We start from the raw sequence: 13,717 nt of genomic DNA on the forward strand, positions 1-13,717 counted from the left end.
CTTATGTCTTAAAGGTTCTAAAAAAGAAGAAAGAAGAGAGAGATTTCCTCTTCTTCTGGTGTAAGCAAAGAACGTACAAGAACCTTCAATCTATTTCAAGCAGGTCCACTAGAACGTGGGAAATGAAAAAGGACGACAACTATCTTATTTCTTATTCGATCATGAACGAGAGGCTCGTATAAGGATAGGAGTGAACTACGTTGAGATCAGAAGCGAGACAGAGAAAACGAGAATGAAAATCAGCGGAATGCGTAGAAGGCGCGAAGCGAAGCGACTGGGAAGGAGTGCAAGGATGACCTTTCTTCTGCTTCCGATATGAAGAACTGCGAAAGATCATTGGGTCTTAGGCTAAATAGAGGTTGATCAAGCCCACATAAGGACCGAACTCACTCTAACCGAAAAAAATCGAGACGCCATTCTCTTCTTTGTTCTTTGAGCCTAACTTTCCGCAATATTCTTTGCTCCTCAACGCCTCTCAATTTCCAGGAAGAAGTCACTTCAACAGTCTGAGATGGTTATACAAGTATCCAAAGGAGATGGGTCCCAACCATAATCTCCATTATAGAAGAAAGAATGAACTCAATTGGGAAAGGTCTTAACTCAGAGGTTATCAGTCGAGACCAGACCAAGAGGATATGGTCCCAGTAGAAGCAGTGGCTTAGAGGGAAGTTGCACCAGATGGTCTTGAGGCTGATTCTACCACCAGTGCCGGTTTCAGTGGGTTTATTTCTTCTTTGTGACTTAATGCCTTTTGACTTTCAGTTTCAGGCCGTTGGTCTTACGATCCCCTCATCTCCCTATCGCATGAGGGATCCGAGCTTAATAAAGAAGAAATCACCGGGCGCCAACGTACGGAATTAGACCTTGAATGAGTAGGTTTCCCCGACAAATATCATGTCTTTTCTTCGGGTGGATAGGGAATTGAAAGAAGTGCTTTTCTGAGCCGAAAGTTTCGAATTTCAGAGTCATAAAATCGTAGGGCTTTCTAGCTTGAGTTCTTGCTGCTGAGGATGCCTCATCCTCGATCGCTCTTGAATGAAAGGCAAAAATCAGCCTCTGCCAACAACATCGATCAGTCTCATTGATAAGGTCCATATTCACCTTTTCTTTGCCGCCTTGATTTTGCAATATTCTTTCTCAATCTTCTTTGAGCCTTATAATTGAACCTCTTGAGTTTTAGTTCCATTAATCAGTCATCTAGCCCTTTGTTTTTGGGGTAGAGTCCACTTTTCAAGCCGTCGGACTCCTTATCAATGATCTTTGCTCCTCCTACGCGGTCTCGCAATATTCTTTGCGCCTATTTTTAGGGTAGAGTCAGATAGACATTCTTTATTTAGGAGGCGCAAAGTGCGATGCGTTCCAAAAAAAAGCTGTGAAATCCCCACGGTGCGGTGCAAATCTTCTTATAGATTATGCTGAAGGAGGATCAATGAAATTTGAGAGAGGCGGAGGCGCAAAGAATATTGCGAAGGCTCGACTGTAAGGAAAAATAAGGGTAAGGACGAGTCTTAAAACTCCTATTTAGTTCTCACGCAATATTCTTTGCGCCGGAGTTAGGATCCATAAGACAGGTCCGAAGGCTAGGCGCAAAGTTCGGTTAATTACGGAAAGTCCTCCTTCGGTTAATTACGGATAGTCCTCCTTCCTTCCATATGGATGGTCCTACTTCGGTTAATTACGGATGGTCCTACTTCCATATGGATAGTCCTACTTCGGTTAATTACGGATGGTCCTACGGATAAATCCTCCGGACTCCGGATAAGAATCCTGCGGACTCCGGACCCTGGACCTTTCTTTGGCCCTGCGGACTCCGGACGTAGGACAGGTGACGGGGAATCGGAGGATCAATGAAATTTGAGAGAGTCATGATCCCAAAGGTTGCAAAGATGCGGTTTCTGACTCAGATGGACCCCGTAGATAGGAGCAAAGAATATTGCTCAAGAATTCCGCTAAAGTTTCAGCTAAGAGGAGCAAAGAATATTGCGGGAACCGGTCCGTCCGGAGGACTCAAGGATTCCGCTAAAGTTTAGGGAAGCAAAAGAGTCATGATCCTTATAAAGCAGTTTCAGCTAAATAGTGAGGAGCAAAGAATATTGCGGGAACCGAAGGCGCAAAGAATATTGCCCATATTGCCTTTCGTCTGATTCCAAAGAAAAGCTGTTAAATAGCCGCTTTTAAAGTCTTATTCCAATAATATCCGCGGTTCAATTCCCACTCCTAAAATCAAAGCTCCAGATGAGTCTTAAATAAGGCCTTTCTTTCCTTATTCCCTTAAAAGGCCCACTCCACGGTCCTTCCCTCTTTCATCCTAGGTGCTTAGCAGTTCTACCCCGGTCCAAGAATGAAAAAAAGAATCCCAATTAATCAGATCAATTCTCTGCCCTTTTTATTTAAAGAGTATTCCAAATCTGATTATCTCCGCTTTCTTCTTCTAGGGTTCAGAGTAATCTTTCTATCTTGAATAGGAATCTGTCCCAGTTTCTCCACATAAATAGGAAGCCTCATCCCTTGATTCCATCATCATCAGTCAAGGTCACACCACCCCCTAGCCCTGAAATCGGAACATCACTGAAGAAGTCTGAATATATGCTTTCCTTGAAAAGGGAAAAGAGGAATGATAAGGATCATAAAGAGAAATTCTAGTGGGATATGGATCGATCACGAAAAGCATTAGTATCGGCCGAGGTTTCTTGCCCTCCTTCTTCCTCGGATCTTCGATCCCTAGCTTGTGGAAGGAGACCGCGTAGTGGGCCCTTGATCGGTAAGCTAAGTCATGAGCTATTCATTCCAAGGCAAATCCTTCTCTTTTCACTGCTTTAGAAATTTTCTTCTTTCATGATTCCACCTTTTCGGATTCAAGTATAAAAGGTCGGACCCAGTTGAAGCATTATGCAAGAGCTTTTTTAAGAGGATGGCGGAAAGGTAAGAGACTGAGTCAGAGTAATCTCTTTCGTATTATTTTTGAATAAGACTAATCCGTCTCGACTGGATAAGAAGGTATTAATAGGCTAAGCCTAAGCCCAGGACGAATACGACCTATGAGGATAGAGGATGAAGAAGGAGAAGAAAGGGGCGAAGAACTGGGGCCGGAACAAAGGTCTCGGGGGAAGACTGAGTTTCTACAGTTGCTGCGATAGGACTCAGTCCAAATAACTAAAAGCAATAAGGGGAGGAGGTCAGATCGGGGGCCTATCCTCCTCTATAGGGGTCCCATGTCAATCAATCGTCCGCGGATCTATTCTGCTATAAATCGCCATCTCACACCGATTCTCTTTGCCTCGCCCCCATCCCATGCCGGCTCTGACTTCGACTTTGAGTATGATGGTGGAAAGATCTTCCCGATCCAACCATATCTATAAAAGGTCCGGTCCTCAAAGAGAACTCTAACTGTAAAAAGATCATCAGTCCCTAGATTTCTTGACTGAATGCGAGGCCGCCGTTGAAGAAGAAGAAGTTGGAATTTCCCGCTCCGTGGGTACGCATGAAAAATTTCCGATCTTTCCATTGATTAGTTGAGATGTAGTCAGACCGTTTACGCCCAGAAGAGGAAGGGATCTCAGTAATTTCCTTAATAAGATCAAGAGGAGTCCGGAATAGGGAATCGAGAGTAAGTCAACGAGGAAGAAGAAGTGGGACAAGAATCGGGCTAGGCCCAGGAGAACTCCACCAGGAAGAGATAAAGGTAGTCAAGGTCAGAAGAAAGGGAGGCCATGGGTCATGAGTTCGATCGATTCAAGGCTTCAAACTTGATTTGCTATATCGAAGTCAATTACGAGGTTTTATCGGCATACCGAAAAAGAAAAGAGGGTTGGACGACCGAGTCGAGTGGGAGAGTTGTCCCACGGAGCGGTGAGGAAGCCGAGACCTAATTTCAGACTAAATAGGAAAATCTCCTACGGAGCCGTCCTCCGGACTATGAAACCTATTAGCTGGAGGACGAGGTTAGAACCTGAAAAGAGGATGCGATAGCGGTCGGAACAAAGAAAGTAGGCGAATGATCAGTTTAGGATCGGCCGAGTATCGAGATAGGGAGCTCATGAAAAGAAATACGAAGCTGGCTGGGAAGTTAGCCTATTTTTTTCTTTCGGCAGACAGGTACCTGAAAACTCTCTCTTTCATCAGTCACTTCGGAATAAAGGATCTCCGCGAAGGACGGAACTCATCCTCGTAGCAAACTCGCGAGAGGAGAAAGGAAAGACCGTCTGGGATCAGATAGGATCGACAGAATTGGATCGAAGGCTTACCCGAAAAGGAATGAGAAATCGGAAGATCAATCGGCATCGGAATGAGACCATCCATAGCTAGGGAGTCAGCAGCGAGAAAGAAAGAGTGATCGTACAAAAGGTAAGGAATCCATCCTCGTGGAAGGAGTCCGCCGCCCACAAGGAAGCTCGAACTAAGGGCTAGGTCCTTTTCTCATACGAGGATCAATGGTCAAGACCAGGGTAGACCCTTTCTCATTTACCGCGTAGTCGGCTTTCAGACTCAGCACTCTTTTCCTGGTCCGGCGACGAAGGTCTTCCAGCCCGCTACGTGGGGAATTGAGATTTGACCCAGCCGTAGGCCCAGATCAATCAAGGCATAATAAGCTCGACCCATGTCTGAAAAAAGGTAAAAAGGCTTTTCTACGGATTCCTTCTTCCCCGACTCATATTTGCAACCGACTTAGCTTAGTCTGAAGATAGAACTGCACTTGTGAGAATACCACCTGCTTATCCCGGACCCGCTAGTTCAACTGCCGTAAGCCGATCTCATGAAATGCCCTACCACAGGAAGGCTTGAGGCCTCGTACCTATCCGCATCTCCCTCGGCCATACTCTTAAGAGAATGAAGCAGACTCCACTACAGGCCTTGAAGCCGGGCCTCCTTCACAGGGGTTTTATCTCATATCTTTTGATTCAGGCAGGTGAGATCTTTTCCCTCATAGTAGCCCACCACCTGGTCAGTAGCTGTGTGCCTTTGGCGACTAAAAGGAAGTTTGAGTGGAATATATAGGTCGGGAGGGTCCGAAGTCCTTATCAAGCTTAACCTGTCCTTCGTTCAATGAACATCCATAAAGAAATTGGGATTCAAGTCTCACACACCTTGAAGTAAATTCTAACTGATCCGCTGAAAAGAGAAGGTAAAAGATCCCACTTTCTAGGTCAATATTCTTTGAACCTCGCATCCTTCTTCAATTAAGGCCTGAGTTATCATCCTCGGCGAATGGCTGGCCTATTTCTCTTTATCCTTGTAATAAATCACCTTCTCTTGATACCCTTTTTTTCTCGTAGAAAGAATTTCCGATTTCAGAAGAAGTCGAGCCACTTCTGCAACTTTAGATACATCGACTTCCGGCGGGAACATCGACTGATGACTTAGAAAGAGAGACCTCTGACCCTGCACCAGCACCTACTTCTAATCCTGAATGAATGAGGAGGATCCTTACGGACCTTCTTTTTCATCCGGAAGAGAGGCCTCCTCCCTTCGTCTTTGTCCCACTACGCGGTCTAGAGCATAGGAAGAAGGAGAGCTACTTCAGAAAGCGCTTACCGATCTTCTCCGGTCATCTGAAAGCGAGGGTCAATGAAATATGAGTCCGTGGGGTAGAGAAATTTTCATGGATTCCATTATAAGGAAAGAGATCATCTTCATCTACTTCATCTTTCATTATCTTTTCTTTCATTCAAAATGAAAAGGACGGAAAAAACGGGGACTGACTCTGATTCTGGATGAAAGAGGAGGAACCCCACCAATCCCCAAAAAGTGGAAGAAATCCGAGACGGACCGGCTCGATCTTGCCCGAGGCCTTATCAGCTTTCTGATAGAGTGGATAGGATATGGAGTTATCTTCTTAATAGGGAATGAATAGTAATGTCCACTTGGAATCAGACTACTGAACTTCCACAGCAAGGACGGATTCTTCTGGGACTGACTCCCCAGGAGAGCTTCTAACCGATTCCCGACCTAACCTGATTAAGAAGGACCTATTAATGGAAAGAAGGACCTGGAATCAAGGACTTCTTCACGGAATACCTCAATCCTGTCTACTACCCCACTACGCGGTAAATCAGTCGACTCAGTAGTCAGTGACCTACAAGATCCAGTCAACTCATCAAATTTCATTGATCCTTCGCATATTGAATTGCGCCGGAGGACTGTGAAAAGTCAAGAAAAGAAAAAAGAAAAGAATAATTAACTCATTAACGATAATGAAAGAAGCTCAAAACAAAATTCATCTGCTAGATTTCAGATTAATCTGCGGAGGGAAATCAATGATTTTGCTAGGTTTTGCCCATAGGGAAGTAGCAAGAAATCATGAAAAATCAGTCAATAAAGTACTTTTATCGTAGAATATCAATATGAGAAAAAGTCACATTTAGAAGCAAAAAAGCCGGGAAATTGCAATTCATTCATTGTCCTAGGACAGTCAATTCACATTTCTCAGTTCTAGTTTGAGTTTATGGTCCGGAGAAAGAGAGGTCTATTCTGCTCAATATTCTTTGACCCTCCAGGTTATGAAAGAATAATGATTCTTGAATTCGAGTGAATGAGCCCTCCCCCACGGTGCGGTGCAAAGAATATTGCGAAGACCGCTCCGAAGGAGTCTTATGAAACCTGGACCCTTCTTTCCATATGGATAGTCCTACGGATAAATCCTCCGGACTATCCATTAGAACTTTGCGCCTTGCGCTCCTTTCTTCTTTTCCGCAATATTCTTTCCTCCTCAAATTGAGCCTCCGGACGACTGAAAGGTGCGAAGGATCAATGCGGAATATTGCGGGTTTGCGTGAGAGGGGCGAAGAGACTCGACCGTAGGGAGAGGGTCAAAGAATATTGAGAATTCTTTGCTCCTTAACAGGAGCGCAACGAGGAAATCCATATTAACCTAAAGGATCAGGACTCGCCTATTTAAGCCGGAGGCGCAAAGAATATTGCGAAAAGCAAAGACGCGCTACTCTTAGCTTGATTTTTCTTGCTGCATTATTATATGAGCCAAAAGTGAAAAATGACTATTGGATTTCTACTGAATAAAGAGAAAGCCTAGACTGATCGATGTTGCCCACGGAGCGGTGAAAAGAATATTTCATGTTCAGATTGGCTTTTCGGTTTGGAAGCTCGGCTCACCTTTGGGTTACTTATAGGTTGCCCGAAGCGACTTCTTGCCTAGGAAGGGAACTAGGAAGCCGACTAGCGGCTTACCTTCGCGACGCGGACTTCTAGCTTACGCAGAGCTCACATCTGGACCTTTGTTTTTGGAAGAGGGGAATGAGATTCCCTTTCCCCCGAATCCCCTATCCCTATTAATAAGGAGTTCCTTCGGAACCACTAAGGCTTTCCCCCCTTCCCCTCGGGGGAGAGTTAGGGCCTAAGGCTTAAAGAAGGCCGACGGATGGTAGGTCCTACGGACAACTATCTGGAAAGAAGCCGGACAGCGCAAGCAGCAGGGATTCAGGAAAGGGGAACCGGACAGGAAAGAGGAGGGAAGGGGTTACCCGTACCGACTGGAAGGAAGCCGGACAGCGCAAGCAGCAGGTTTGACGGCCGGACAGGAAAGAGGGATTACGGCCGGACAGGAAGCAGGAAGAGGAAGAAAGAGGAAGACGTTGGTTCGGACAGGCAGGCAGGAGGAGGTCTTTGGCGCATTGGCTTGGTAGGAAGGAAAGCGCGCACCTACGCTCCCTTCAAGGAGCTGAGCCATATACCACATCCTGAAAACCCGGAAGCCGGTAGCTGCTACCGACAACTAGGGAGAGAGGGAGCAGAAAGGTTAGCTCTTAGGTTCCTTTTTCCCTTTCTGTACTCCCCCTCTTATCCGCGTCATGAGGTTGAGGTATACTTCCTCAGCTCCTCTACGGGAGCTTCGGTCTTGCTAGGAGTCAGCCGAGTTTCGGCTTTTGCCTTCGCTTTCTTTCTAGATTGCGATCTTGTTCTATAACCATTAGGAACCATAACCCCCACGGAGCGGTGGCTTCTTCGCAAATTCTTTGCACCTAGCTTCGATCATTCTTTGCCCCCGTAGTTAGGCGATCAGTTCGGTTAATTACGGAAAGTCCTCCTTCGGTTAATTACGGATAGTCCGGAGGATAAATGGACGTAGGACCGGTCTTAATACTCCTAACTACGGGCTCATTAACTCGAATTCAAGAAGAATTATGAATCTGCTAGATTTCAGATTAATCTGCTAGATTTCAGATTAATCTGCTAGATTTCAGACTAGTCCTTCGCGGAGGGAAATACAAGAAAATGCTAGGTTTTGGGCCTATAAAGTAGCAAGAAATCATGAAAAATCCGTCATTTTTCGACAATTTTCGTTAAATAGAAATCTTTGATTTACTATGAAAAAGAAGCAAAAAAGCCGGGAAAACGCAATGAAAGAATCAAGCCTAGGACAGGTAAAAGAAATTCAATTGATCACTTATGGTTTCTGGTCCGGATACTGACAGGTCTATTCTTGATTCCGCTCCTGAATATGGATAGTCCTACTTCCTTCCATATGGATGGTCCTACTTCGGTTAATTACGGATGGTCCTACGGATAAATCCTCCGGACTACTTCCCTCCATATGGATGGTCCTACGGATAAATCCTCCGGACGTAGGATAAATCCTGCGGACTCCGGACCCTGGACCTTTCTTTGATGGTCCGGAGGACGGAGGATCAATGAAATTTGAGAGTTGCTGACTTACTTCTTCGATCATTCTTTGCCCCTCACACTTGACGCAATATTCTTTGCGCCTGACTTACCTCTTCTTTCCGGACTTACCTGTACCTGTACTGTAGGGCTTCGCCCCCTTTTTCTTCCTGTACTTCCTTATGCTTCTTTTGAGTTCTTTGCCCCTTCAAAGAAAGGTCCAGGTGACTATCCGCATTAACCTAGCTTTCTTTCTTTGCGCCTGCTTCTTCTTCTTCGCCTTCATACTTTTGCTTTTGGGATACTTCCTCAGCTCCTCTGGAGCTTCCAAACCGAAAAGCGCAGAGCTTTTGCCTTTGGACTAGATAGCTCGAAGTTACTAGAACCATTTTCGGAGGAGACACTTCTGGGATTTCCGCATGAGAGCACGACCCTTATAAGAAAGAGGGAGATTATGAAGAAAAGAAGCGGATAAGCGGATCAGCCGATCTTGCAGTTTTTACCGCGTAGTGGGTTACGGAGAAAGTAGTTCAATACAGGAGGCGCAAAGAATATTGCTCGAAAGAAAGGATAAAGTTTCAGGCTGTCCGCTCCTCGCAAATTCTTTGCGCCTCGCATATTGAATTGCGCCTTCTATATATTCTTTGCACCGCTCCGTGGGTCCTATCCATATTAACCCGCGCCTTCTAGTGGATAAAAATGGACCAAGAATATCCCTGTCTTATGGAACCTCTCCTTCTACACCTCACTCTTTCCTATCTCCTTCCCAGTCGCTTCGCTTTGAGCATATATTAGTTCTTTGTTCCCATCCTTAAGATGAACACTGACTGAATGAATAAAAGAGAAATGAAAAGGAGAAAAGAATATTGAAAAGGAGTTTGAAACTTGAAAGCAAAGCAAAGGCTCAAAGAGGACAAGACTCAAAAGTCTGCAATAAGAAGCCGGAGGCATAGTAATCTTTGGAATACTCTTTGTCATCATAAAATCAAAACCTTCGTCTGCAATAAGAAGCCTACGCCAGAAGACTCTGTAGTCAGATAATCAGCCATTCAGACTTTTCTATCTCGTTCGTAAACTGATTAATTTCACGACTCATATTACATTGATCCTCTCCTCTAAGTCGAGCCTCGTAGATTGCACTCCTTATCAGTCGCTTCTCAATGAATTCAGCCTATCTTTCTCTCTTTAATTCATGCGCTTCGCTTCCTCCTGATGTGACTCATACAAAAGAGAGTCTTTTCTGACTATCTTACTGAAAAGTCAAGGATTTCTCCTTAAGTTAGGCTATTTGCCTTACTCAAGAGATCTCTCTCATTCGCATACCGATCAAGAAAAGCTACTTTCTCAACCGCGTAGTGGGCTGCAACTTCAACTTCCTAACCCGCCCCGAACCCTAGCTTCTGAGTTCAGTTACACGTGCCTCCGACTCTCACTCTTCCCTGGGCCATTCCAATAGCTGCTCATTCTCATTCATTCTCAATTCCGATTGCTTGTTTCGATCCGGCTTGTGCGGTTTGGCCTTCTAAAACCTTCTGCCAGGACTTTGACAAGAGCAAGAAATTACCCACGTGCGGTCCCCACTCCATAACATTTTGTCTTAGCAATGGATGGCACTGCTAGATTGAAGAACCGAATTGCGCTCTGATTGATCTCAAAATAGAGGTTGATCAAGCCCACATCACGAGATTGCTCTCATGACACGCCAGCCTCAAGTTGAACCTGGAAAGGGTAGAGGATCCCCAGGACTAGCCTCAAGGTGCGAACCATTATCTCTTGAGTAAGGCCTCGTTTGTGGCTTTAAACGAGTCCCAATTTCTTACGATAAAAGACTCTTAAACGATTAAGGAAGAAGACGATAAAGGAGCCTTCAAACCCCTTGAAGTAGGATCACAGATCGGGTAAGGGAAGGGTAAGAGGTGAAAAGAATATTGAAGCTCGACCCCTTCTTTAAAATAGATCTTGCTTTAGGCCTGGTTTCAGCAAGTTTGCTTCATGTCAAATCTCTCTCCTTTGGCTAAGAATAAGTTGCTTGGGCTAAGTAAACCTTGCTTGGGCTTTATAATAGACTGATTCAATCAAGGAAGGGATGGGATCGTAGGTTAGAAGCCGCTCTTTAAATAGGGGAAGGGGCTCAGTTGCAATGATGATAGGCTTTCTTTTTAGTAGGGTCGGACGAAAGGGAACTGAAATAAGTACTATTTAAAGAAGCAGCTTGACCCATAGGGTTAGGAATGGAACTGCTTTCCAGAGTGAACGCGGTAGAATCATTCTCTCTTTCTTAGGGGAACTCTTAGAAAGTATGATACGTTGAGGTGGGTGCTCAGTCATATCTCTCAAAATAGGGATAGGAAGAAGAAAGGGATAGGAATAAGTACTCTAAGGGAACATCCCTAGTTTACTCAGTTCCCGAAGTGGGCTAGCCTCAAGCTAGAACTAAGAAGCAAGGGTGAGCATCGAGGATTAGTCAGTCACTTCAAGCGAGACAGAAGGAAGAGGCGTAGGAGGAGTTTCAGACTGTAAGGCTAAATGTGGGGCGCAGTTAAGGTTAAGGAGGCGCAAAGAATATTGCTCAAATCCTTCGGAGTTTCATTACGTTTCGGTTCATCTTTCTTTCCATTTCATTCCTTCTTTCAAGCTTGCTTTCTCACTGCTTTTGGTTTACATCAGAGATATTCATCTTCAGTTTGGTAAGTTGGAAAAGAATTTCTCACGCAATATGCTTTGCTTTGAGCAATATTCTTTGCGCCGGAGTTAGGAGCTATTCCACTAAAAATCAGAGTCATGATCCCTTATAAAGAAAAAAATAGAAAGGCGCAAAGAATTTGCGAAGAAGGACTATCCATATTAACATTAACCCAGAGAAGGCGCAATGAAATATGCGTTCCAAAAACGACCACTGTTAAATCCTTATAAAGCCCTAAATAGAAAGGTGCAAAGAATATTGCGAAGGAGTGCAAGGCGCAAAGAATATTGCCCATATTGCCTCTCGTCTTATTCCAATAATATAAGTCATGATCTTTCATTATTGCCACTTTGATTTTCAAGTCGTATTCCACTAAAAAAAGTATTCCACTAGCGAAGGACCAAAGAAAAAGAAAGAATGTCCTTCTGACTATGAATAGCTATTACTTTGAAGGACTTCGGACCAAAAAATAGTCACAAAGAAGAAGAGGTAACTTCAAGAGTCATGAGAAGGGTCGGAAGCAAGTCCATCGGCTGAAAGGTAAGAAGACCGCCCAGGCAGGAGGCGAGACCGGTTGCAGAATGGGGCCTCATGGCATTGAATGAGATCGTAAGTTGACCAAGGCCGTCGGCCTAACTTTCAAGTCTATTTCCTGGTCAATACGTGTGAAAAGGAATACTAGGTTTGATCCCAGGTAGCGGTTCGAGTGAGAAGGCTAATATAAGGATAGGAGTTATATCAGGAGAGAAGACTGAGGCTCGGTCTATTAACTTAAGGCGTCCTCCTTCCCCCCTCTACCTCAATCTTCATCCCTTGAAAGGAAAGATCCCGGTGAAAGGGGATTCCTTGGGAGCCTACCCTCTGATATTCCTTCTGCTCGTGAATCATTTCAAATGGGATTATGAGTCAAAGAGATTTCTATCAGCGGATGAGGCATCATCCGAGAGCACGAACCTCGGCGGAACTGCCAAGAAAAAGAGATCCAGCCACTGGGACAAGAGATCCCTCTCACTGGGTGGGGGACAACTACTAACTCCTCTCGTTCATAAACTCAATTACGGTCGCTCCTCTTCCCTACGGTCGAGCCTAGCTCCTCTTCCCTGCGCAAGAACAAAAAAAGCTTTGTAGAGAGACTCAAATTCTTTGAGCCTATCCTTTAAGGTTCAATTACGCCTAGCCTGTAAAGTAGCTTCGCGCCTCTCGTTCTACTGGGTGGGGGAAAAGGAGCCACTCGTTCGCTCTATCCATTTAGCTCGAGTTGTGTGAGTTGAGAGTTCCGAAAAGAGGTTCTTTCTTTCCCTACGAAAACGATAATAGGGATTCTGCCTAACGAATGGCCCCTTGTTCATTGAGGCGGTTTTATGAAAGTTTTGTTCTCACCCCACGAGGGTGAGGCACCGGATCCTTGAATGAGAATTTCTTTCTTTCTCTTGGGTCGATGAAATAGAGTTCTCCTTTTTGAAAGAGAATGCCCTACTAAGTCAACTCTTCCGAAATCAAAAGATGAACCGTCCGGAGGTTCTTCTAATGGATAGTCCGGAGGACTGGAAGGTGCGAAGCAAAGAGCGCGAGACTAGAGAGGAGCGCAACGATGAAATCCATATGAGCTTCATTCTTCATTCATGAAATATCCTTTGAACCCGTAGTGCCAAAGAAAGGTCCAGGGTCCGGAGTCCGCAGGGCCAAAGAAAGGTCCAGGTGATTTATCCGTAGGACCATCCGTAATTAACCGAAGGAGGACTCCCAGAAAGAAGAAGAAGGACTCTAAAACGGAGTGGGCTGGAGCTTTTCTTTTTGGAGTCTTGGGTAAGGATCAAAGAAGATTTCGAAATCCATATTAAGAGCCTAAAATCAAAGCTCCAGATGACTCCTACGGAGCCTTATTTCCATATTAACCTCTTTGCTCATCGACCGCCTTTTTTCTTCTTTGAACCTTGAGTACTATTGTTACCAGAATATCTACCGAGTATGAACAAGACCTCTGATGAGAATGAAGAAAGGGATGAGGCTTGAGCTTGAAGTTGCCTTTTTAGTCAGACTCTTCCTTGGTGTGCTGACACGAGGCCATGCCCTATTCCCCCTTCTGACTCGACAGTGGTGAGAGAGAGCAAGCTACTTTATGGGAGTCAGTGGGAGAGGGTAGAATATGCTACTCCCCCTCTTAAATAAAAGAAGTAATCTTCCCTGTAAACTCACTATCAGTTATAGAAGAATTTTCCCGAGCTTTGAATATCTGTTCTCTTCTCTTTTCTCTCATAGAAGACCTACTGCGCTCAATCCCTTGCTTCTTGCTCCAACTTAGGAGTAGGGGCTTTAGAGCCTTTTTCCGACCGAAGGCTGCTATGCTAGTTGTAGCGCTCCCGCGCTTGACTAATAGTTTCTCAAGTCAAGGGGACTTTATCATGATCTTACGAATCTACA

General features: G+C 44.8%; 1 annotated feature.

The window, feature by feature from the left end:
• Positions 1-449: 449 nt before the first annotated feature.
• Positions 450-532: a sequence feature (chloroplast-like DNA).
• Positions 533-13,717: the final 13,185 nt, after the last annotated feature.

Source organism: Cucumis sativus (assembly GCF_000004075.3).
Source record: "Cucumis sativus mitochondrion chromosome 1, complete sequence".
NCBI lineage: Eukaryota > Viridiplantae > Streptophyta > Magnoliopsida > Cucurbitales > Cucurbitaceae > Cucumis > Cucumis sativus.